The sequence below is a fragment of the Rhipicephalus microplus genome, chromosome 3 (genome assembly GCF_043290135.1).
Source record: "Rhipicephalus microplus isolate Deutch F79 chromosome 3, USDA_Rmic, whole genome shotgun sequence".
NCBI lineage: Eukaryota > Metazoa > Arthropoda > Arachnida > Ixodida > Ixodidae > Rhipicephalus > Rhipicephalus microplus.
Window position 1 is genome coordinate 179,473,959 of NC_134702.1, and position 27,490 is coordinate 179,501,448.

Sequence of the window (27,490 nt, forward strand, 5' to 3'; positions counted from 1 at the left end):
CACACTTAATTTCCCCGCGCACTTGAGCAGCCGGCCCGGCCAAGACTAAGGCGGGAAAAGTACGGCGAACAAAGGGTTTAAGACGTGAATCGTGGACTATCTCGAAGGCACGGTAACGACGGTCCGAGGAACCCTCGACGGTAGTGATAAGGTAATTGACAAAAGATGTTCGTTCACAAACAACGTAAGGTCCCAGAAAGCGTGACTGAAACTTTTCACACAATCTGGGTGTGCGAACAGGCCTCCAAAGTAGTACTTCATCTCCAGGACGGAAGGTGACATCTCGACGAAAGCTGTCATAGCGTTGCTTGCGGTCTTGTTGACTGGCCTCCGTGTTGAGTTGAGCACGTTGCCGTGCCTCAGCGAGCCTGGAGACGAAATGTTCTGGCGTAGTCATTGATGTTTTTGTCATTACATTTAAGAAAGCGGCGTCAATGGTGAATGTCGGCGCACGACCACAGACGAGGAAGAAAGGTGAATACCCGGTGGTTCGTTGAACAGCGGTGTTGTGTGCAAATGTTACGAACGGCAAGATTTTGTCCCAGTTATCGTGGTTCGGTCTGATGTACATAAATATCGTGTCGATTAGAGTCCGGTGGAATCGCTCTGTCAGGCAATTTGTCTGCGAGTGGTAAGCGGATGTGGTCTGATGAACTGTGCCACAAGTTTTTAGGATTTCGTCGAGAATTGTTGACAGGAAGGCCTTGCCTCGGTCACTAGACAACGCGCGAGGTGCACCATGATGCAACACAATGGCTTCTAAAAAGAAGGCGGCAATGTCTGAGGCAGAGCTAGTGCGTAGAGGAGCGGTCTCCGCGTATCGTGTAGGGTGGTCGACGGCTGTGACGATCCAGTGATGGCCTGCTGGCATTACGGGAAGTGGCCCGACGAGGTCTATTCCGACAACGACAAAAGGTGTATCGGGGCATGGAATAAGTTGTAATAAGCCAGCAGCAGCTGAAGTTCATCGTTTCCGGCGTTGACAAAGTGCGCAAGAAGCGCCATAATTAGCCACAAAGGTAGAAAGACCAGGTCAGAAGAAACGGCTCTTAACGCGGTTGTAGGTCTTTTGAAATCCTAAGAGTCCAGCTGATGGGTCGTCGTGCAATGCTTTGAGAACTTGTTTCCGCAGCGAACGGGGAAGTACTGGCAGCCTCCTATGCCCATCCGCATTGTAAGTATAGTGCTGCAGGACATTGTTCTCTAGCTTGAACAGCCGTAGCTGGCGACGTAGTCTGGCATTAGGTGGAGAAGGCGAGCCATTCAAGTATCCGATGATACGGTTACAGTAGGGGTCGTCACGTTGGTACGCGGAAAACTGGGCACTGCTGTTTAAAGATAGTGACCCAGCAACTGCCAGGGGTGATAATGTGAGTGAAGAGGAAGCTGCTTTATCACCTGAGGGGCATCGAGGATGCATGGTTGAAGATGAAAGTGGCAGAGGGCAGCGAGAGAGCGTCAGCATCCTGATGCTGTCAGCCGGACCTGTACACGTCAAAAGTGTACTCTTGCAAACGGAGTATCCTGCGACCGAGGCGCCCAGACCAATTCTTCAGCGAGTACAACCAGCATAGAGCATGGTGGTCGGTAATCACAGTGAAGTGGCGTCCATACAGATAAGGTCGAAATTTCTGGATGGCCCAATTGACAGCAAGTCATTCCTGCTCTGTTATCGAGTAGTTCTGCTCCGCAGGTGTTAGTGCGCGGCTGGCATACGCAACTACTCGCTCACGTGAAGTGTCGTCGCGCTGGAGGAGAACAGCACCGATTCCGTGGCCGCTGGCATCTGTGTGCAGGAAAGTGGGTGCACTCTCATCGAAGTGACGGAGGACGGGGTCTGATGTCAAAGCACGCTTAAGGGCTTGGAAAGCACACTCGCACTCGTCAGTCCACGTGAAATCCATTTCTGACAACAGAAGCTTGTGTAACGGCCCCGCAATGGCAGCAAAGTGACGGATGAAGCGGCGGAAGACGCCAGGCCCACAAAACTTCGCAATTGTTTTTGATTGCCCGGACGTAGAAAACCAATTACAGCAGCAACCTTGTCGGGGTCAGGTTGAACACCGTCTTTGATGACAAGGTGACCTAATATTTTGATGCTTGTGCTGGCGAAGTGGCACTTTTTTGTATTGAGCTGTAGGCCAGCGTTCGAAATGCACGTTAGAACTTCGTCCAAACGCTTAAGGTGCTGAGGAAAAGTAGAAGAAGAAATTACGATGTCGTCTAAGTAACATAAACAGGTTTTCCATTTGAGACCACGTAAGACAGTATCTATCATGCGCTCAAATGTTGCTAGAGCGTTGCATAAAACAAAAGGCATGACGTTAAATTCTTAAAGCCCGTCAGGCGTCGCAAACGCTGTTTTCTCCTTGTCTGCTTCGCTCATAGGTATTTTCCAATACCCGGATCGGCGGTCGAGGCTGGAGAAATATTCTGCGCCTTGTAAGGAGTCCAGGACATCATCTATGTGTGGCAACGGATATACGTCTTTTTTCGTGATCTTATTGAGCGCTCTGTAATCAACACAAAAGCGGACAGAGCCATCCTTTTTCCGGACCAACACCACAGGAGTTGACCAGGAGCTGGATGAAGGTCGAATAATATCCCGTTTGAGGATGTCGGCGACGTTTTCCTCAATGATTTGCCGTTTCGCCGAAGACAGACGGTAAGGGCGGCGGCGTACAATGGAGCTGCCTTCGGTTTCGATGCTGTGCTCTGCAACAGAGGTGCAGCCCAGAACTTAGCAATGTACGTCAAAAGAAAGGCTGTGCTTCTGGAGAAGGTCTAAGAGGTCTCTCTTTTGCTCGGCAGTGAGGTGAGGACTTATGGTGTCATTTAAAGTCACAGTGATAGCCTTGATATCAGTAGTAGCAGATAAAGGCGGTGATTCTGGGTGAAGGTGCACCAGCGAAAAGGGCTCGCTGTCAGCAAAGCAGCTCACGGCAGTGCCCTGGGGCAGCATCACTGTCGAAGAAGTTGGGTTCAAGGCGGTGACCAATGCTTTACCGTCGTTAAACCGCACAAGGCCAGGTGCTATGGTAAGTCCCGCAGGTTTGGAGCGAACTGATGGAGCTATGAACACGTCACCGTTAACTATAGTATGTGAAGCGATCGTTAGAATTTGTTCATCTCCTGGCGAAATGAAACAATCAGCGGCAGCAACGAAACGGAAGCTGTATGGATCGACATCGGATGAACTCTCAGTAGCTGACATTTGAATGATTCGCCGACGACACGATATGAAAGCTGATGCAGAAGAAAGGAAGTCCCATCCTAAAATTACTGTTTGAGTGCACAAAGGAAGCACAAGAAACTGAATGTGGTGAAGGATGCCATCTATGAAAACACGGACTGTGCAAACACTTGAAGGCTGACCAGGGACTCCATCTGCGCAACGAAGGGGAGGGCCATCGTAGGACGGCTTAACATTTTTAAGCGGGCACAAATGTCTGCACGAATTACGGAAAGTGATGCGCCTGTGTCCACCAGTGCCTCTGTCTGTACACCTTCAACATACACCAATAAAACATTCGATGGGCGGTCCGGAGGAGTTTGATGCAGTTCAAAAGATGCAGCTTTCCCTCCCGAAGCTGCACTGTTTAGTTTTCCAGTTGGCAGTCGGGAATTGAAGTAGAAGGTCAGAGAGGAGAAGAGGAACACCGCATTGGTGAAGGTGAGCGACGACGTGAGAACCGGGAACTGCCAACTGGGATAAAGCTCTGCGGCGACGGGGACCGACGTGTGCTTTTCGGATACAGCCGGCGATAGGGTGGTGCAGTGGTGTAGAAGTCGTCCCGTTCAGTTATCGTAGCTTCGTCGTTCGTCTTGCTGACGGCATCGGCAAAACCTTGAAGTATTACCACGGATGCCGCAATAGAAGCAAGTCGGCCGCGAAGTGCGCCAGGCGTTGTAAGGCTGGGAAGATGGTCGCGGTGCGAGTGAGTTGAGCGAACCATGCACTTCGGGCGCTGGTAGCTGCATTGGGCTTTGCTGGGGTGCAGGTGTCCTAGCAGCAACCTGAGCATACGTTGGCATGGCCACAGGATATGAGCTCGGGGCAGGTGTGACAGTAATCGAGGACAGGCTTTGGCGGGGAATTTTTTTATTTTTGCCTGTTTTGATATTAGTATCTCTACTGTTATGAAAAAAAATAATACAGGTCCAGACTTAACTGAAAATGCTTTAAAATTGCATCTAAAGAGCACAAGGTGCCTGAAAAGGTCGAAAGTGTGCAGTCTTCGAGCAGCTTGCCGCCAATAATGCGCCGCCGCTTGCCATTGTTGATCGCACAAGTCGAAGAGTCGAGCCTCACTCTTCAAATAACAGCAGTTTCTCTCGCTGATGCAGCACAAGAAATAATAAAAAGAAGCACTCTTCTGAGCGATTTTCGAGCACAGCGAATGCTTTATCACACGGTACAAATCGGGGACCGCCATTGGCCGCTGCACGCCTGTATGTGCAGTGAAACCTATTTCGGGGTCCATGTCTTGTCGAGCAGTGCAGCTGAACAATGCTTTTCTCGTGTAATTATCTTCGTTATGAATGAAAAAAGGCATTGCTCGCAAGTGAAAGCCGTTGTGCGGCACGCTCTGTAAGAATAGGCTACGAGCAGCTGGTATGATTTGCGGCAGTTGTTGGCTTGCATAAGCCAATGCATGAAAAGTCATTCACACCCGTCAATCGGAAAGTTCGTGATGTGGCAATAGATGAGGATGAGGTCAGCCCCAATATTGAGAGGTCGAAAAAGCTCGCAGTGAGAAAACTTAGCAGGGACCACATTGCCATTATGTACGACGGTATGTGGCACAAACATGGCTGCAATACGGCATGACACAGGACTTAATTTGGATTTCGCAGTCCTGTCGAACTTCTTCCGAGGTAGCAGTTAGCACATGGCTCTGCCTGATGGAGCGGAAGTTTGGCAAGCGTTTCATGGCCCTGTCTGTGAGCAAAATGTCTCTGAGGAGTCGGCTCGGAAAAGCCAAGAGGGACAAACTCGTGGTGCTGGCATGTTTTAGTCGCAGTGGCCACAACAAGAAGGATTGCTCTTTTTGGTGTGCAAATTTCATTCGATTTCATGATATCTTACATAAATATTTTTTCCAATGTGCCCCTTCTTTTTTGGGCACTTATAGTGCTCGAATCTGCATAAAACTTTGCCCAATTTTTTTCCAAAGTACAACAAATGCAATTATCTAGTTTAAATACTAATATTTTATTGTATAATAAAACAATTGTATGTATACCTTTACTAGGGTAGGTGAAATATAGACTTTTTATGTCTATTATTTTTACACACACTACATATTTTGTATGTGCTTCCCAATTACTTATTTGAACTCTACACTTTATTTGAAGCATTAAAAACTATGAATGTAAAAAATTACAGAAGTTTAGAGATGAAAAGAGGGGGGCAAAAGGAAGGGTTAAGGTTTTCACAGCTAAACGTGTGTAAGTTGCAAGAAAACTAATTATATATTTGAAATCAGCATAAAAAGTTCCATAAACAGCTTGAGTTTCGTTACTTTAGAGTGAATATTAAAAAAAGCATCTTCGAGTAGCATCTCCCCTTAAACAAGGATGACATGTCTTCAACAAACATAGCGACGTTTTCATTTGGCTTCTGAACCCGGCTCTGCAGAGCCTGCTCGGCCTTTTCTTTCCTTTCGGTATTTCTGAATGCCTGGCATAGCTGTCGCGCTGTCGCTGAAATTCTTGCCAGTTGGTGATAGACGGCTCATGGTTCTCATACCGGATGCGAGCGTAGTCTTCAAGTGCGAAATAGACGTAGCGAAGCTTCTTGGTGTCGTTCCATTCATTGACGGCTGCAATCCAATCGAAGTGGTCTAGCCAGTGATCTATGTCCTCGAATACCTCACCATGAAACAGCTTCGGGGTGCGTGCTGTGTAGACCACGCTTGGGGTGGATGCGAGTTGGTCTACGTTGCTCTCTTGCGTTTGACTTGCCGTTGTGGTGGTCATTCTTGCCGAGCTCAAGGGACCAAATTCAGGAGGTAGTCTTAGCAAGCGTCGGCTGAGGCGAAGTGCCAGGTTTTCCTCCGGAATTGTTGAAATGGTGGCAGAAGCTTGAAGAGGCTTGACTTAAAACTAGCGAATTGGTATTGTACCCAGCACCTCCACCAGTTGTTTGTCACGGTAATAAAATCAGTGCAAATAACAGTGTAGCAAACAGCAGAACAGCTTCGGTCGAGCAGCGCGAGTTCGTCGTCGTCTTTTCTGCCGACTAAGTCTTTCGACACGTGCAAGTAATGATGACACAAGCCACGCAACAGCCAGAAACCCACTGCATGCTCGTGTTAATATATATATATATATATATATATATATATATATATATATATATGTGATTCAAAAATGAAGTTTTGTGGGTCTGGTGCATATATAATTAAGAAGTAAAGGAGCGCACTTATGAAAATTGGATACTTTTTTACTCTTTGTTGCGGCTGTGGCACGGCCTTCGTCAGGATGAACAGAAATATGAGTATGTAGTCGCTATTATGGGCAGGCATGAACATGCGAGTAGAAAGCACGCGTGATCAGCATATGAGTGTCACAAAGGTTTCAAAACAGCCATGACAACACTAAAAAAAGCATTAGAAAAAATGTAGTACAGTAGACAAGATCATGGGGATGTAAAAATGCATTTGTAACATTGACCATTGACGACGATCACGCATGAAAAAAAGTGTGATAATTTTTAGGAAGTAGACAATGCGTTAGGGATGCTTCTTTAAATATTTCGCAAAAATGCGGACGACAAGGAATCATATAAAGGCATGGCGCTTTGCCTACGCATTCCTTAATGCCGGATAACACACTATTGAATATATGGATCAATAAAGATTCTCGAATTTCGTGATCATGGTGCGACTTGAAGCCTGATTCTAATAACGTCACCACAATGTTGTCAAAAGAATGACCTGGTAGATGAAAATTCTTGGACAATGGGAGGTGTGGCCAACTGTTTACGTGTGATTTGTGGTTATGGAAACGGATACGAAAGGTTGTCTCGGTTTGACCGATGTATTGCATGTGGCAGATTAAGCATTCAAGTAAGTAAATGATGTTGCTGCTATCGCAGTTCAAGTCTCCTTTAATCTTAAGTGAAAAGTTAGATGCCATGCTTTTAGCAACAGTCGCAGTGGTCATGCGCACCCACTGACTAATCTGCTATGCCTGTGGTACTCCAGGACACATGGCACGATATTGTCGCTGTCGCTTCCAACCACTCCACGACGCTACTCGGCCGTTACCGTATGACCCACAGCCCATGCACCTACCTGCTCCCTATCCCTCACCGCAGTATGGCTACACTAACCTTCCCAAGTCTCAATCACCTTAGCCCCCATCTCAGACTCACTCTCCCCGCTCCCAGTCTCCTCGCAGGGCGACCACTGTCCCCAATGCGCCCCCAACCTACCTACTCCAACCGGGAAAACTGAACGCCGCAGTTCCAGAGGCACCAATTGCGCCGTCGTCGAAACGCCAGGGTCCTTGCTTTCACCTGGTAACGTCGTCGCCATATCTGTCGATAATGTTTCTACCTTTGCCCTCTTCGGCACAGGTGCTGCTGTTTTTGTTATAGCTCCCCACCTCTGCCTCTCCCTACACAAAGTGACCACACGCTCTCTGGATTATCGCTTCGTATGGCTAGCGCACAACCAGTTCACCTCTCGACACCTGTACGGCTCGTATATTCATCCAAAGCTCTATGTACGTTGAGTTCATCATCCTTTCGGTGTGCTCGCATGACGTTATCCTCCGGTGGTACTTTCTGTCGCATCATCATGCCGTCATCGACGGCGCATGCGCTGAAGTTCAATTTTCGCACCTGCGTGACGAACCTTTGCACGAAACTCTTGAGCGGCGCCAAAACTTGTCGTGCCTGAGGACACTGAAATTCCACCAGCCTCACTTGCCGTTGTCCCTGTTTGTTGCGATGACCATAACGATACTACTGTGATGTTTACACCTTCCAACATTTTCATGAGCCGCAGAGCCGTTTCCTTGCCTTTGGCTACACTTGACGTCAATGCTGGCCAAAGCATTATTTTCGTCCATAGCCCCCTTTCTGCACCGCTTAAGCTACTTGCCAGCAAATGTCTCAGTTGAGTGCAGTACCTTGATTCTTTTTCCTTCCTTAAGATGCCAGACGAATCGTGCAGTAGCGCATCGACCGAACTTCACGCCCTTTTCCCACTGGAGTGCTCATCGAATGACATCTCCTCGAGTTCCGTCGCCGACACCTTAAGTGCTCAAGAACAGGCGAGCTTCTTAATCTCCTCCAGCACATCGCAAATTCATTCGACGTTTCTCAGCCGCAATTGGGTCGCACTTCCGTAGTGCACCACTACATTGACACTGGTTCCCACTAGCCCTTGCGTCAAAGACCGTGGCGTGCCTCTGCTGCAGAACGCCATGTCATCAACGACCAGGTCGAAGAGATGCTACGCCGTCGCGTTATTACACTATCGCACAGTCCTTGAGCATCTCCTGTTGTTCTAGTTCAAAAAAAGAATGGATCTATTCAATTTTGCGTCGACTACCGGCGATTAAACAAGGTGACACGGAAAAACGTCTATCCATTACCGCGCATTAACGACGCCCTTGACAGCCTCCAAGGAGCCGAATCCTCCTCCTCCTTAGACTTACGATCTGGATACTAGCAGGTTCCTACGGCAAAAGCTGATCGCCAGAAAACTGCGTTCATCACACCAGATGGCCTGTACGAATTTAACGTAATGCCTTTTGATCTTTGTAATGCTCCTGCCACGTTTGAACGACTCATGGACAACACACTGCGTGGACTGAAGTGGTGTGTGTGTCTATGCTACCTCGACGTTGTCGTTTTCTCTCCCGATTTCCTACACATCTGCTTCGGCTCCAACTGGTTCTGACGTGTTTAACCAATGCTGGGCTCCAACTGAACCTTAAAAAGTGCCGCTTCGACGCGTGAGAGCTGTCCATGTTAGGGTACATCGTGCCCAAGCATGGTGATCTACTCGGCCCTGCAAAACTCCGAGCAGTCGCTGAGTTCCCGAAACCTACTACACTGAAAGAATTACGCAGTTTCGTGGGACTATGCTCGTACTTCTGGCGCTTCATTCGAAATTTCGCGTCGATCATGTCACCACTGACTAACCTCCTACGCAGTGACGCGGACCTTTCATCCTCGTCTTCTGACTGCGACGTCGCGTTTGCCACGCTCCGTAGTGTGCTAACATCTCCTCCCATTCTTCGGCATTTCGACCCACCAGCTGCAACAGAAGTTCACACAGACGCTAGCAGAGTTGGTCTTGGCACTGTCCTCGCCCAACGCAAGCCAGGCTACTCCGAATACGTCGTCGCTTATGCGAAACGAACGCTTACTAAAGCTGAGGCTAAGTACAGCGTCACTGAAAAGGAGTGCTTAGCGCTAGTGCGGGCGCTTCGCAAGTTCCACCCTTATTTGTACGGTCGCCCATTCGACCTGGTAACGAACCACCATGCACTTTGTTGGCTCGCCACATTGAAAGATCCTTCTGGCCGTCTGGCTCGGTAGGCACTGCAAATCTAGGAGTAAGACATTCGCGTCATCTATCGCGGTGGATGCAAGCATTATGATGCCGATGACCTGTACCGTTCGCCTTTACCTCCCAACTTGGCCTGCGGAACCACTGGTACCAACTCTGTCGTATCTATCAACTTTGACTCCTTTGCCAGTGAACAACACAAGGAGCCGTGGATCGCTTCTCTTCTTGACTGTCTCTCTGGATCATCAACCACTGCGACGTCTCGCTGCTCATTTCCTCATTCGTGATCGGCTGCTCCACCGACGCAACTACGCCCCTAAAGGTCGTAAGTGGCTCTTGGTTGTCCCCCGCAGCTTGCAATCAGAAATATGCGCCTCCTTTTACAACGATCCCCAATGTGGCCATGCCGGAAGTTTCAAAATTTGCAAACGCATTCACCATTGCTTCTACTGGCACAGAATGCATAATTTTGTTCGAAAATTCGTTATGGGCTGTCCTGACAGTCAACCCCGCAAATCACCACCTTTCCACTCGTCCGCTGCACTTCAACCGTTTCCGTGCCCTGCCAAACCTTTCGATCGGATCGGAATTGATCTCTATGGCCCTCTACCGACAACTTCCGATGAAAATTAGTGAATCATAGTTGCTGTGGACCATTTAACACGCTACGGTGAGACCGCCGCCCTTCCAAGTGCCACTGCACAGGACTTGGCATCCTTCGTCCATTATCGCTTCCTACAACGACATGGTGCACCTCAAGAACTAAGTGACCGAGGTCGAGCATTCCTATCAGAAGTCATCATGGCTCTGCTTTCTGAATGCCATATTGTTCATCGCAAGACCACGGCATACCACCCGGAGACAAACGGGCTCACGGAAAGATTTACCCGCACCCTCAGCAATATGCTCGCGATGTATGTGACATCTGATCATACTAACTGGGATCGCATTCTTCCATTCTTCATGTTTGCATACAGCACCGCGGCACACTCTACCACTGGATTTTCACCTTTCTTTCTTCTTTATGGATGCAAACCTTCCCACACCATCGACACTCTCCTTCCATACCGTCCCGACGCATCCGAATGCCCATCTGTGTCTGAAGCTGCCCGAAAAGCGGAACAGTGCCGTGAACTCGCATACATTTTTACGCCACATGCCGAAGCTGCCCGAAAAGTGGAAGAGTGCCGTGAACTCGCACACATTTTTACATCACAAGAACAGCAGCGCCAGAAAGAAAACAACGCCGACTCTTCACGAAGCCACAGCTATTCCCCGGTATCCCTTGTATGACTGGCTCTTCCTTACTAAACCCCCAGCCTTTCCTCAAAACTCGTCCCAAAGTACGAGGGCCCTTACCGCGTTTTGGAGCAAACCTTACCGGTGAATTTTCTCATTGAGCCACTTTCCCCATCTGACGACATGCGCCGGCGTGGACGTGACATCGTCCACGTCGCCCGCCTTAAGCCACAGCATAGCCCTCTGCCTCCAGACTCTTAGGTCGCCAGGATGGCTTTTATACGGCGAAGGCAAATTGTGAAAAAGAAAACGCATCGCTGTCAAGCAACATCACCACCATCTGCTTAACCGTTGTTGCTCTGTCCCGATAGTGTTTCGGCCCCGAGCCTCCGTCGCAACACATGGCAATAAACCCCCTTTCTATATATATATATATATATATATATATATATATATATATATATATATATATATATATATATATATATATATATATATATATAAGGGAAAGAGGTGTATACCTAAGGGCTCGTTTTTCCGTGTTTTGACACATTATTAATGAGATCTAACAGACAATAATGCCAAGAAATGTATAGGAGAAGTTATTAGAACAAATGGAATGTAAATAAGAAGTAAGAAAAGTGGGTGAAAGAATAACCAGCCGTGAGCAGGAAACGAACCTACGACCTTCGATTAAAGCGTTCGATGCTCTAACCACTGAGCTATCACAGCGGCCTTCCCTCCACCCACTTTTTTTGGATTTATATGTGAATTAAGAAGTTGGAGTGTCAGTCAGCGCCCTCTGTAGCCAAGCAGCAAATGTGAAACACCCTTTTATGCGCATGTGTGGCGTCACTCACGTAGCACGTGAACTTATTACGAGCGAGCAGCTGACAAATAGTCCCTCGTGTACAACCTAATGACACCAAGTCTGCCAGTACGAGACCCTCGTTAATGAATAAGGAAAAGAGGTGTATACCTAAGGGCTCGTTTTTCCGTGTTTTGACACATTATTAATGAGATCTAACAGACAATAATGCCAAGGAATGTATAAGAGAAGTTATTAGAACAAATGGAATGTAAATAAGAAGAAAGAAAAGTGGGTGAAAGAATAACCAGCCATGAGCAGGAATATATATATATATATATTGTCGCAACGTGCAAAGAACAGGGCACAAGGCTTCCTTTCGACGTTAACAGCAAGGCTCTATTCACATACAAAAACAAAGCGTAAGAGCAGACGCGCAACGTCGTCTTCCTCGAAAAACGCCCGCCAGAGACTGCCGCTCGTGATGCTGGCTTCTTCGTCCTTTAGTGTTTACGGCTAATAACCATGACATTAGCCTCCCTCTCAAGAAGGCATCGTTCCGATGCTTCATCATTATGGCGGAAGGATTTGTAGTCACTGGCAGATCACGGGTTTATCCGAACCACGTGCACAACTTCTGGTGCATGTCTTTGACGTCTTGAACAATGTGGACTGTCGGAAATCACCTCATAGTTAACATCACTGAGACGACCGAGGACTTTATACGGCCCAAAGTACCGTCTCAATAGTTTCTCCGAGAGGCCACGATGGCGAACTGGAGTCCAGATCCAAACTTTCTGTCTTGGTTCATAGGAGACAGGTCGGTGACAAAGATTATAGCGCCTTGTGTCATACTCCTGGTGACGACGAATACGTACGCGGGCAAGTTGGCGGGCTTCTTCAGCAAGCTGAGTTATGTAGTCTGCACTTGTGTCAATGCCATCACTTACATGCGGCAATATAGCGTCGAGCATGGTTGTGACGTCACGGCCATAGAGAAGATGAAATGGTGTCGTGTGTTGTCTCTTGCTGTGCCATATTGTAAGCGAAAGTGACATAAGGCAGTATCTCGTCCCAGTTTTGATGTTCCACATCAACGTACATGCAAAGCATATCCGCAAATGTTTTGTTCAGCCGTTCCGTCAGACCATTTGTTTGTGGATGGTATGCCGTTTTGCACCGGTGAGATGTTCCACTTAGATTTAAAACTGTGCCTAATAGCTCGGCTGTGAATGCTTTTCCTCTGTCAGTTATTACTACAGATGGAGTGCTATGCCTCAGGACTATATTCTCAATGAAAAACTGGGCTGCTTCACTTGCTGTGCCCCGCTCCAAAGCCTTGGTTTCGGCGTAGCGAGTAAGATAGTCTGTGGCTACAATTATCCATTTGCGACCAGCAGCCGAAGGTGGAAATGGTCCTAGAAGATCCATTCCGACTTGGGCGATTGGAGTTTCCGGTACATCAATTGGATGGAGGAGCCCTGCTGGTCTGACGGCTGGCACTTTCCTACGTTGGCACTCAAGACAAGTCCTCAAGAAGCACTCGAGAAGTAATACTTCTGTCTCACTTGGAACAGCGTTCGTGTGTGGCCCAAATGACCGGATGTTGGTTCGTCATGGCACGCCTCTAGTACTTTTTTCCTGAGTGGTGTTGGGACGACGAGTAAGTAGGTGTTGCCGCTCAAAGAAAAGTTCACCTTATAAAGGACTTCGTTGCGCAAACAAAAAGATGCTACTTCTCTTGCGAAGATCTTTGGCATAGCAGATGTGCGTCCCTCTAAGAAATCAATAAGGGGTTGCAACTCGGGATCGTCGAGTTGCTGCTGTGCGATTGTAGACGTGTTGACTACACCAACAAACGCCGCATCGTCATCATTTTCAGCATTTGCGTCTTCTAATGGGGCGCAAAAAAGGCAATCGGCATCTGTATGTCGCTTTCCGGATTTATAAACTATAGTCATATCGAATTATTGAAGCTTGAGGCTCCAGCGCGCCAATCGTCCTGACGGGTCCTTTATGTTCGTCAACCAACACAGCGAATGGTGATCGCTGATGACTTTAAACGGCCGGCTGTACAAATATGGACGAAACTTCATGACCGCCCACACCACCGCAAGACACTCTTTTTCAGTGGTAGAGTAATTCTCCTCTGCACGGGAGAGATTGATTGATATGTGGGGTTTAACGTCCCAAAACCACTATATGATTATGAGAGACGCCGTAGTAGAAGGCTCCGGAAATTTAGACCACCTGGCGTTCTTTAACGTGCACCCAAATCTGAGCACACGGGCCTACAACATTTACGCCTCCATCACTCTGTACGGGAGAGAGTCCGACTTGCAAGAGCAATTACTCGTTCGGCGCCATCTTGCCACTGAGCGAGCACAGTGTCTAAGCCGACATTGCTGGCGTCGGTGTGAACCGCGAGCAATGTCGACGATGACGCTCCGACAGCGGTTCACACCGACGCCAGCAATGTCGGCGTCGGTGTGAACCGCTGTCGGAGCGTTATCGTCGAAGTGACCAAGAACTGGCGGGCTTTGAAGACGTTGTTGCAGCTCGTTGAATGCTTCCTGCTGTTCTTCACCCCACACAAACGTGATGTCTTTTCGGGTGAGTTGTGTTAGAGGTGATGCAATACGCGAAAAATTCTCAATGAAGCGTAGGTAATAGGCACACAGGCCTAAAAATCGACGCACTGCCTTCTTTTCTGATGACGTAGGAATACTTGCAACAGCGGCTATTTTGTCTGGGTCAGGCCGTACACCTTCAGTGCTGACAAGGTGTCCCAAGAAAAGGAGCTCTTCGAAGCCAAAGTGACATTTTTCTGGCTTGAGTGATAGTCCAACCGATTTTATCGCTTGAAATACCGTGTGTAGTCGCTTCAAGTGCTCGTCAAATGTCGCTGAAAATACAATTACATCGTCCAAATATACCAGGCACGTTTGCCACTTTAGACCTGACAGGACTGTGTCCATGAGCCGCTGAAACGTTGCCGGTGCTGAGCACAAGCCGAACGGGAGAACTTTAAACTCATAAAGACCATCGGGTGTCACGAATGCTGTTTTTTCTCGAACTCTTTCGTCAACTTCTATTTGCCAATATCCGCTTCGTAAATCCATCGAAGAGAAATACCGGGCATGGCGTAGTCGATCGAAGAATTGTCTATACGAGGCAGCGGGTAAACGTCCTTTTTCGTAACCTGATTAAGCTTACGGTAATCAACGCAGAAATTTAAAGTGCCATCTTTTTCTTCCCCAATACTACCGGTGATGCCCAAGGACTTTTTCACAGCTGAATAACGTCATCCTGAAGCATCTTTCGCACCTGACCTTCTATGGCCTCACACTCCCGCGGAGCTACTCGGTATAGGTTCTGCCGTATGGGTCTGGCTGTTTCATCCATAATTATGCGATGTTTCGTCAACGGCATTTGGCGAACTCTGTACGTCGAAGAAAAACAGTCCTGAAACTCATAAATACCCTTCAGAAGGCTTTGCTTCTGCGGGGGCAGTAAACTTGGGCCAACGTCGACGGATAGAGGGGCTGACCCGGTGACATCGGCTTTCTCCACAGTCAAGCAGCCTGCAACCTCAATGAGCTCCTCGACGTACGCGACTGCCATACCTCTTGCAAGATGTCGTCGCTCAGTACTGAAGTTCGTAACCATAACGTGCGTGTGTCCGCAATCGAGGCTTACGACGGCTCTTGCAACAGATAGGCCATGGCTGAATAGCAATGCTGGAATTTGTTCAGTGATGTGGTCGAAGTTGCTTTGGTGGTCGCATGTTACAGCTACGAGAGCACTTGAACGGGGTGGAAGGGTCACGTGATCTTCGAAGACGCGCAGATGTTTACGCCGCTGGTCGTTACATGTCATATCTGAAACTTGATCTGGAGCCATCAAAAATGTAACTGACCTGTCTGGAATGTCTACGACGGCGCCTTATTCACAAAGAAAGTCCATCCCCAAGATCAGGTCTTTGCAGCACTCAGACAAAATCACGAACGTGGCAACGAAAGCTGAATCACCGATACTAATTCTGGCAGTGCACTTTCCAGTCGGCGTCACCAGTTGGCCCCCCGCGGTTCGTTAGGCCCCGTCCATGACGTTTTAACTTTTTTAAGCCAATCGGCAAGCTTTCTGCTCATGATAGAGAAATCTGCACCAGTGTCTACTAGCGCTGTCACAGGGCGTCCGTCAATGTAAACAGCTAGGTCGGCGCTTACGATTTCCTGCGGGGTCGGCGGCGTTGCATCGTTCGTCATATTGTACTGATTTTGGAGGTATTGCAGCATCTCGACGAGTGGCAGCCTTCCCTCCAAAGGTCGCAGCTGTTAGTTTCCCCGATGAGGGCTTGGGGACCTGCCCCGGACAGCTTCGGCGTAACTACGACGGTTCGGCGAAGAACTCGGCGAGGGTGACGGTGAGTAGGATCGACGATACGAAGCGGATAGCTGTCCTTGCGGGTGCGCGCTGTCACGTCGGGTGTCGAAATGAGGCCGTGAAAAACTCGGCGCATAAGTCGGGTATCTTTGTTCACGATATGGACAGATGCGGTAAACATGTCCAGCTTCTCCACAATTGAAACACAGTGGACGGCGGTCGACGGTGCGCAACAGATGCGTCTTGCGAACGAATGGTCGACTGGTCGGCATCCTCGGTGACCAAGTTGCAGGTGTCGGCGGAGGGTAGAAAGGCGGGTAAAATGGAGTTTCAGTAGGTGCGTTATATTGCGGAGTCGTCGTCGTCGGTGGTGGCGGCGGCGGTGGTGGGTTGTAGACTGGTGCCGTCGGCGCGTTGTAAGAATGAGCCAGTGCAGACGAGTTGTGCGGCACTGGCGATGGACGACGGGTGGCTGCGGCATAGTTAATAGATCGCTGGGCTGGTAGTGATTCGGGCTGCGAAAATGCTTGCCTGATTTCCTGCCGCACAACTTCTCCAACTGAAGCCATCGCCCGTTCTTGCGGAGTCACAAGCAAGCTGCAGATCTCTTCACGAACAGCCTCGCGAATAAGCTCACGCAGAGAACCATCACTGCTGGCCGTCAGAGCAGAGACGCTGATTGAGGCACCGTTTGGTCGGTCGGCAAAAAGTTGTTCTGTAACCTCGCATCAAATGACGGATTTTCTTGGCTTCAGGCATATCAGGGCCACCTCGTCCAAATAGGCGCGGCATGTCCTCCACAAACATGGCGACACTCTCATTCGGTTTCTGGACCCGAGACTCGATGAGTTACAGAGCAAAGTCACGGCGGTCGTTGTTTGCGAAGGTGCTGATAATTTGCTGCCGAAATTCATCCCATGAAGACAGCGTTGCCTCGTGGTTCTCATACCACGTACGAGCGCTGTCGGCTAAAGCAAAGTAGGCGCGTGAAAGCTTTAGCTCGGTGGTCCAGCGGTTTGCCTTAGCGACTCGCTCATACTGGGCTAACCAGTCCTCGACGTCTTCGTACGCCTCACCATGGAATGTCTCCGGAATCTGAGGCTGCTCAAAAGTCAGCTGGGAAGCACCTGCAGTTGCCATTTCTCCAGGCAGAGTGTTTTGCTGGGAAAGTTCCAGGGGAATCACCTCAGGACTAAGGCCTCGCTGTCGGTGACTGTAGCGGTAGACAAGGGTATCCACTGAAGGAATGGGTTCCGGTGTTGGACATGAAGTGCCGGACCGCGGAGGAGTCCTGAGCATCAGTCGTAGGAGCCCAGCACCTCCACCAGTGTCGCAACGTGCAAAGAACAGGACACAAGGCTTTCTTTCGACGTTAACAGCAAGGCTCTATTCACATACAAAAACAAAGCGCAAGAGCAGACGCGCAACGTCGTCTTCCTCGAAAAACGCTAGAGACTGCCGCTCAAGATGCTGGCTTCTTCGTCCTTCTGTGTTTACGGCTAATAACCGTGACAATATATTTCCGAGGCATAACGCAAAATCTGCATACATCGCTAAATTGAATTCTTGAAGGAGTCAGTTTTTTTTTGTGGAGGGGGGAAACTGCAGGGGCAGAGAGCTGCATCGCAACACCTATATGACGATTCCGTTTGCTCAAAGGATCAAATACAATGGCACAATGGCTTTAGTTATGCACTTATTCGCATGAGTAAATGGTAAGGGAATAAAGCCTACCAACTCGCCAATATATTTATCTGTCTATGGAAGTTATGAAAGACTCATATAGAAGCGGTAAAGAAAACAATCGTTTAAAAGATACCATGATATGCGAAAGATGGTGCTTACTCTTATAAATATAAAACTCTCCACACAACCACACCCGCTGTGGTTAGAGAACAACCAATGCGATCAACGCAGTCCGAAGGCATTTAACCACTAATTACACTATTCCATGACCGTCATCACGTGAGGCACAGTGTGAAGCATGTTAAATAAACACAGTAGTAGACCAAGCGAAACATGTGTCTGACATCATTAAGAAGCACAAACATGTAACCAATAATTGTGAAAGGCTTCAGTGCAATGTCGGGTTCAACCCACTGCTGAACACCGGGACCACACAGCTTTCGCTGGTTAACCAATAGTACAGAGTGGTGACTTTTTTCTTGCTCCTGTTGCTTGCTGAAGCTCATACATATTCGTACTATAACCTTGATGAAAATCGGGCGACACGGTCATTAAACTATGGAGGGAATGATGGAAAGTACACAGTAGGGATCGAATTGCGTTAGTTAGCGAACTGCCTACGGGTGTTTCAATTTGGTTTTGCGTGCAGCAGCTACACCTGGCCTACGGTTTTCACAGACATGCGTATATATGTGTGTCGGAAAGCGGGGCAAGGAACAGTATCTTCTTGAAAGTGACGGGAGTATGCTAGCTTTCCTGGTTTAGGCAACGTTGATATTTACGATCGGTATTTGATAGTTTTGGCAAGGTGTCATTCACGTACCGATCCCCATTAATATATAATCCGAAATTGATGAAGGGAACTCCATAGATTTCACTTCGTTGTTTGTATAATTACGTCTTCTCTAGACGTACTCGTGGCTGCAAAACAACAACGAAGCTACGTGAACGCCTCTCAATGATCCGCTGCACCTTCTGGTGTTAAAAAGATCTCTTCCACTCTGCACTGAATAGTCTTTACAGTGGAGTGAGAGATCCGTTGTATATGAACCACTGCTTTCACGATATTTCTGCCCATGAGCACACGTGCCTGCCGTTGGTATTAAAAAAAATGTGTTTATTATTTACTTTTCTATACAATATTTTTATTTCCATAAATTGATTATGCATATTCCGAGTTTAAAATGCATGTTTATTCTCAACATTACAAAAAATTTTTCGTTAGTTCCTAGTGCCAAATCTCGAGAAGAATTCCCAGCAGTGTAGTTAGATTGAATTTCTCCCGGTTTTGGGTCAATATCGAGGTCCTTTATGGTGCGGCGGCGGCGTGTCCGCCCTGAAAATTTCGGCGGCTGCGCCAAGCAGCATGAGGAAACCAGGCAGCAGCGGTGGCGCACAGCTCCACCTAAGCTAATTTATTTTCTGTTATGTTTTTTGCAACCCCACTTTCATTTTTTTTCTAATTTTATTTTACCAGTAAAGCAGAACTGTTGTTTTTACGTTTTGTTGTACTAAAAATTATTTGACAAGAAGAACTAAATTATTTTACCAGAAATTAGTAGACTTGAAAATATATTAGTTTGGTACTAGAAATTATTTTGCTGTACTTGTCATCGTTTGTTTTTTTATGCTATTCTACACTGTTCCTACTTCTATGTACCAACTTTGTTTTTGATATTCTAAATTGTTCTTCGTAGTGACCCCCTTACACAATGCCTCTGCGAGGCCTGTAAGGTAGTTGTAAATAAATAAATAAACAAATAAATGCAGTGTCTCTCATTCACCAGAAGTTTCGGCCACTTATAAGCTCACTTTTGAGTAATTATTGACATCTTCCAAAGTCAAATAAACATGCTTTTGAAAAGCATTGCAAGAACTTATATGCAAAACTATTTCTATCAGCACAGACCAACATGTTAAAGCAATAGTATATGCATTATTAAATAGCTTGTCTGAATGAGCACTTTGCAAGCCAAGCACAATTTATTCACGCTGATGATCGAAATTTAAATGTCACAATGAAATACATTATCTTCTCCCCAATTTCAATCAACTAACTCTGAAAAGTGAATATAATCAATCCAATGCAGCAATTCTGACATGGTCAGGTCACCAAAACATTCTCAATTTCAAAACGAATTAGGGTGCAACATATGCATAAAATGATAAATGGATCTTATGAAAAGGCTGTTGCAATGCCCTTTTAGCAATATAAAAAGCACGCAGCTTTTTGGTTGCTAAGTAAACTAAATGTAAGCATATCCATGAGAACACAGATTACTGTTAAGGCGAGCAAAACAACACAATGCACCCAAACAATTTTATCCTTGGCCCATAACAGTCTTAAGCATTGTAATGTAGATTTTCATGGTGCATTGGCCAAACTTGGCCAAAGAGCGCCATGAAGGATGAAGAAAAAGTAAATATATTTTGTTATATATCTCAGTGCTTAAAGACCGACTCCGGCGATTTTTCGAGGTGAGCGGATCTCAATGAAATTCACCGAATATGTTAATTTGCACGTTTGTGCCATTCATGCCAAATTGCAGGCTTAAAGGTTTTGCAGATTCCTTTCAAATTAATTCTATAGCTTGTTCCGTACTCTTACCCTCCTTGTCAAGAGTTAATGGCAACATTCTGTGTGTGACATTGATTTTCAAAGTAGAAGTGACATAATTGATGTGCCACTGCAGCGTCTGCTTGTCCTCCATGAATGGTGTGGGTTTAGCCGCGCTTCCTTGGTTGAGGGTGTGATAAACTTTTTCTGTTGGTGGACGTGCGATAGGTGGCAAGTGGTGTTGTGTTGTGAGCCTCAAGAGATTCACTATATATTCACTATAAAAGCATAAGCGTTATATCTGATAACCACAGGCACAAACTTGGACGGCCTGAACAAGTAGCGCTATCTAGCGGGATTATGTGTAACCAGGCAGGTTCTGTTAAAGCATTACGCCATACACCTCCACCACAATATGGTAATATGGTTCAAATTCATCTTCCGTACGTTCAATTGTTTTATACAACCTTCCCTTCAATATCAGCTGCTTCTTACTACAAACTGAAAAAGGTGTTTCCAACATTTACTTTATTTATAATCGGCAGTGCTTCAACAACCAACGTAGCAAAGATGAGGAACGTCCAATCGCGCTGGCTCCTCATCTTCTACCGCTGCATTTATCTGTAATAATCAGAGCTGCGCCGAATCTTCAAAGGGATTACCAATTCCAGAGGCACAGAGTTTGATTCCCGGAGCCCATGGTAGCTCACCAGTTTTTATGACTGTGAGTTATTTTGTGCTGGCGCTTCTTAGAGCAAATGTACGTGTAATGCAGGTTAAAGAAGCAGAAGTGAAAAAGTTAGAGAAAAGAATAATCAATCCCTTTTAAAAATGAGTGTACCCACAACACAAAGCTAATAGGCACTTTCTCTGCCACTAAGAAAAACGGCGGCCCAGGGAATACAACAAAGAAACTCTGTGAAGCTCACTTCTTTATTTTACTTTCTCTTTAACCAGTACTCCAATTCACTGGCACAAGTTCTGTTATTCTCATTCATGAGTCTCCAGACTAAGCGTGTTTTCTAACCTTAAAGGGACACTTAAGACAAACTACAACTCTGTTCGCTTTCGCCCACACGGTACAGTATACTACACACAATTTACAGTATACCGCACATCAAGAACCTCACTACAGGATGTAATATCGCTCTTCCGTTCAACCTTACAGGGAACGATGAAGATCTTTCGTTGAATAGACGCTATTCAGTTCTCAAGCTTATTTTGAAATCGAGCAGGTCGCCAAAATGTCTCAGTAATATAATCCTCATTTCACACCAGTTTGAAAGAGGTTCAAATATGAAAGCCATGTTCTTTCCTAATTGGTATATGTATAACAGAGCGGGGAACATGTGCCGCGATTTCATGTGTCAATGCCATGCCCAGTCTTCATTTTCTTTTTGTTGAGGCCGTGCACTCACCGGTATGATTCACCACCAGAAGGAGTGCGCAACATCAGTATCCTGTGGAGTTACGTCATAGGACGTCACACCAGAATTTGTAACATCATGATGACATCACCAAATGTTTTTCGATGCCTGATGTTTTGATGACTTCATGTGGTGGCATCATCACATGACAATGATTTGTTGCATCACTTGTCCTTAACCATGTGGGATGGTCGCTTCCGACGATCAAATTTCCCGTTTTATGAAGCATAAAAGGGTTTCGCATCAAAAAAGCAGTCCGGGCAAGGTTAATATTGCCACCTGGCTGTGGCACTATGTTCCCAAAGAAAGCAGTCAACATCTTCAAGATAAAACTCTCTATTTGGACGAACCTCTGACCGCCAAACGGAAACTCAATTGAAAGCAAGCAATGCACGTTGTACACTCATATCAGCGCCCAGAACGTCAGTCGTTAAATAACAGACCACGGTTGGCCTGCGCCTTCTTTTATACATCATGCATTGAACTTAGCAGTCATGTCAATGATGGTCGCGCAATCTCTGGAACAAGCTTGAGTGTTCATGTCTTGCGCACAATCTTATCAAAATGATCTACAACAATCGTGAAGCTTTTCGAGCACTGAAGCGCGATCTGCAGAGTCTTTGTGGGCGTAAACCAAATGCAGCTAAACTGAAACAAACGCATGCGGCGATATGGAGGTGAGAAGAAAACAGAATTCCACAAGACACGCAATATGAATTCAGACTTTTCTTTCCAATCAATCAGAAGAATCTTTATGTCTCTATGCCTTTCTATAGTCTTTGAGGTAGAGATCTAAAACACCTTTCACTCCCCTTGCATCAATCATGAAAGCTGCACAACAAATGCATATGAAGGACAAGGTGTACCACTTTTATTTCGTGTTACTACAAGGCAGAACGCTTCAGGTTTGTAATGGCAACTAGGGCTGCTCTTCACAGCTGGGTTACTGTCTTCAGGAAGCCATAACCTCTCCTACACAATTCAAGCTTGTCCTATTAGCTCTTCTTCTAGGACTGTAGGAAATCAGATGCATTCGGTGCTCATTTATGCTAACAATGTGACGCTCAAGAATACGAAAGGTAGGTTCTCTGGAAAAATAATAGGAAACTAGCAATCTCATATGCCTGCAGGTCAGTGTGTATACCCTCGCATTGTACCACAATAACTTATTGTACCAAAACACTTACTGTGCCACTGAAATTGTCGACACCGAAACGTACTGCAACAGGTTTCCCACCTGTTCTAGAAGTGCAGAAACCACTACATCATTGATTCTGATTTTTGCCTGATTGTTGCAATGCTTTGCGAGGAATCATCCAGAAAGAACAAAGACAGGATGGCGGCCGCCGACGAATACGTCAGTGTCACTTATAGCTGACAAGCTGCCTCCAGCTACCTGTTTTGGCCCACACATAGTGTAGCGCTACCTCAAGACTACTGCTCACTTTTGACAGTCGACAACCTGTGTGTCAAAGTGCACTTCCTATTGCGGAGTTCAGCGTCACAAATTGCGGTTACTCAGAAAACTTGCTGCATGTAGTAAGGAGTTTAGGAATAGCACATGCAAAGCTTCGCGCTAGCATTTGTCACCACTGAATCATACACTATCCTCTCAGGTACACAAGAAAACACAATGTTCTAAAATAGCTTATGCAAAGATAACGTTTGTTCAAAGCAGAAAACAGACTGCCCAAGGTTTTTTGCTTTATCACCGGCTGAAACAACCCCAATCAACAAACTTCGACATGCCTGGCAACCCTGCTCCTAATAATAAAAAAAAATTTCCACCTCTGATATACTATTGATGTAATCCTCATCGTCTACCTCATCTTCCAGGCCACTGGGTCGCTTCCCACCTTGCCGTCATGCGTGGACTTTCACACCTTCAACAGCAATGCGTTATATATAAACACACACACCCACGCTCTCACACACGTACTCCAAACACTAATACACCGCTGATGCATTATAAACTGCTCCTATTTGAGAACCTAATCCGTCTTTTGTTTGGACTCACATGCCACACTCATTAGGTTTCCCCTTAGTATTTTTTTTAACAAACTGGCTCTTTTCAAAAAATACTTCGGGATATTTCTCCTGCTCACTTACGCCACATTGGCTGAGCCTGTTGTACCTCTTGGTGGTGCAGGCCACCATGATTTTCTTTTTAGTTATTTTCATGTATATGGTGACAAAAAAGTGTGCACACACACACACTCAATCCTTTGCTGTTACAGCAGAACACTTACTTTTTTTAAAAATCTTATGGCAAATGCATACCTGAAGAAACATTCTGAGGCTCTGTTTGCGTAGCACATGTTGACAGAATTTTCTTTTCATTCGCCTGTGACGCTTCGTCGTGGGTTGGCAGCCGCACTTGAACAGATTTATCTGTGATATGACCCGGCTCACACGCTGGCTGCGGTGATGTTTCCATAACTTGTCCTGACTCACAAGTTGGATTCAGTGCTGCCGCCTGCTGTACTGATTCTGCTGCAGTGTCATCCTGAAATAAATCAGCTTTTGTTGTTGCAAGCAATAACGTCAAGCGTTATTGCCGAGAAAAGAAAATCGGAGAGCTGCTGTCTGCAGCCCTCGAAGAATCTGCAACAGTGTATAAGAAGATAGGTAGCTGACATGTGCACCACAAAATGATTACTTATGGCAACTCTTAACATAAATACCTTTCATACGTGTTTGAAATTTTATAGTGAAACCACCAATACTATTCCTTGATTGCCAGTTCTTACGGTTCGATCTCACTGTTCTGAGCTTTACCTTTTAGTAATTGCCATCAATGTCACTCAAACAAGTCAATCTTTTTATTTACTTAATTGCACAGCTTGATTTAGAACTTGTGGTAGAGTAATAGTGGATACTGTAAGACATTTATGTGGTTACACTTCACTGAAATTGAACTACTGCAGATCGGCTACTGCAAAGCTGGAAATTATTGACGGAATCGTAGTGAAGAGGAGGCAGAAGAACTTGGGCATCTGCTGCTGTGCACCTGATCTGCACTGATATTCAGCCAGCGCTACATCGACTGTGCCTTCTATCAGTGTCTTCCAAGAAATCGTCACACGACCGAATGCCTTTGTCTTTACGCATACCTTACAAGTGACGGCAGTTTCTGCTTTTCGTCCATCATAATCGAACCCACAGAGCTCAAATCTCAGTGACCACGCCGTGTTTATGTTCATGCGACCAATGTTTTGGCATAGTTTGTGTGTTTTAATAGTCGGGCTAGTGCTTATGATGAAGGAAAATTGTTCAGGATGTTATGCAGTCTGCAGCAAAGCAGTGTCGACTGGGAACTCGGATCCATCGTGTGCAGTGTTTGAGCCCGTAGTATCACTTGTAATGGCTAAACAACTTCGCACAAGATGGAAATATAACTTGCCTGTAATGAAGTGACGCCGGCACACACAAACCTTGTTCAACGTCTTCAGGATTTTGCTCTTAATGCGGGCATAAGCCATGTGCTCTGCTTCTCGGACAGTTATTTCGTGCGAATACAAGTATTTGTAATCACCTTTGACAAACGGGACACGCCCGTGTCTGGTATTTTTTTAAATGATTTACATATAGCACAGCTACTTCTTGTGTGGCATTCAAGTATTACACATATGCCATAGCAACGGGCAGCATTGTCAGGAAATACAAGATCCGCAGAGATACACTCGGTGTTGTCTGCTCAGTGATTGCACATGCCGAGATAGCATTGCAGGGTTTCGTGGTGTGACATACTTGCAAGTAATGTACACCTTTTTTATTTTATATGCTTAAGCATTCATATGCCAAATGAAGGAGAGTGCTGTGCATCTCTCCGTCACACAAGAAGATCATTGCTATAAAGAAATGTGAATAAAATGAACTTTCACTCTGGTGCTCGATTTTGAACCATGGCCTTGCACTAAATGTATATTATCCACATGAATGCACTGTACCCGCAGTGAAAAAAGCGAATGTAGATAACCCTTGCTATAAATTCAATTTGTATGCTTTGAAGTCCCGAAACACGATAATTATGAGAGACGTAGTGAACAGCTCTGGACATGGTGACCGCCTGATGTTCTTTATTGTGCACCTAAATTTAAGCACACAGGCCTTGAGCGTTTTCGCCTTCACCAAGAACGCTGCTCATACTATAAAGGCTTCGCTGAATTATGTGGAAATCGAATAAAAGCGTTCTTCTGAACATCATGTCAGGCAGAGAGAAAGGACCGTACATATCAGAAAATTCATATTTTCAAACAGCTTTTTGCCAAAAATTCATCTCGATGCTTGCTGTATGCACTTTCTACGAGGCCGTATAAAGGACTTTGCAAGTCAAATGCGATGATAAATTTTATTCTGTAGCCTAATTTGACTGCATACAGCTAAACCTAGCAACATTAGTTGAAGAGCCTGCCAAATATACACTATAGCCGAGTGCTTTAAGATGAAAGGCGTTAATCTATTATCTACCTTCTGCGCTGATATGACGGCCCCCCTGCACGGCTCCCCTGGTGACTGGAGCTGAAAAAGGGGACTGCATACATCCGAAATCACCCTAGGATCTCGTGCATTTTCGACAAACTTCATGGTTCGATTGCATAAAAGCAAGCTAATGCCATCCCTCTACAACACGCCACACCGATACAAAACTGACGAGAGAATAACGCTAAATTCAACTTCAAATAGCAACACGTCTCAGAACCTGTAGGACAATATGGTGATGGAAATGGAGGTGGGAACATAAGAAAGTCGAATCCATTGCCAAGGATGTGGCGAGTGGCTTCAAAATGGATGTTCAATCCAGTTTTTCCTAGGAAGTGAAGAACCGCGCTGAAAACCTGGATGTAACAGTGGGCCTGAAACAAAAGGTTCCTTTGTGTAGCCACAAACAGACCTTGGCGGCAGAGCAGGGCCATCAAGGCAACAAGCTGAGCGTTGAAGTCGCTCGAATGTTGCGAATGTCTTGCACGCTGTGGCCGCATGTGAGGAGGCTCTGCGAACTGCATAACGCCAAGCTGCAGGCCTGGAGCAGCCAATACGTAGAAGTGGCTGGGGAACTACTCCCAATCGGGGGAGTCTTGTCAGGAATGAGGTCGATGGTTCTTGCCGGGCTCCCCGCTTGTCAAGGTAGCAACTTAGCAATAGTCACCTTACGGTAACCCTGGAAGAGTTCAGGGCAACCACAACATGGCACACAGCAAAGGTTGGGTGATGCACTTCTTTTGCGAGTGTGTCCGCCTCCTCACTTCTCTGGATTCCCGTTCGAGGTGGGAGCCAATTCAGCGAAACATCGACGTCACTGGCAATGATGCTTGGTGGAGATATATTGGGTTCCAAAACTTGCCGTCTTCGGTTTTGCCACGATCAGCAGCTCGCCTCCTGAGACACATGCAACAGCCGCAAGGTGCCTTGGAGGGTCTACTGTCAGAAGTTTCACGATTAGGTGGAGACCGGCCGTCCTTGTGGCGGCAAAGAGGGGGGGAGAGTCTAGCACTGTATGACGCTGTCCCATGGGGCGTGAGCAATACGTGTACCTGTACTGGTATTTGCACACGAGCATCTGTCAGTTAGCCAGTGGTTGGAACGTGGTCAGAGTAAGGATGCCCTACTATCACTGGAGTATGGACGTGTAGCAGTCGAGGTGGTAAAGGGTGACTTCGGATGGTGAAGTTGTGAAGCATGCAATGCAAAGAGCTGAGCAACCCCTGCGAAGGCTCTCTTCTCCTCATGAACAGTCAGACGGTCGTGTATACCGATACACAACTATGAGACTCCAATACAAGCAGACAGTGATATTACTTCAACTAAAGGTTTACTGATTAAAATTGGCAGATCATGATGAAACTTCTTGCGA

The 27,490-nt window shown here is 46.5% G+C and overlaps 1 protein-coding gene and 1 non-coding gene across 2 annotated transcripts in view; both read right to left on the reverse strand.

The window, feature by feature from the left end:
* The window catches only part of LOC119185244 (uncharacterized), a 548,537-nt gene that overhangs the window by 220,662 nt on the left and 300,385 nt on the right, over positions 1 to 27,490 (reverse strand). The window lies entirely within an intron of this gene.
* The window catches only part of LOC119169748 (uncharacterized), a 56,353-nt gene that overhangs the window by 20,358 nt on the left and 8,505 nt on the right, over positions 1 to 27,490 (reverse strand). The window contains exon 3 of the transcript XR_012894449.1: positions 23,917 to 24,142. This is a non-coding gene — a transcript (uncharacterized LOC119169748). The remainder of the gene's footprint in view (positions 1 to 23,916; positions 24,143 to 27,490) is intronic.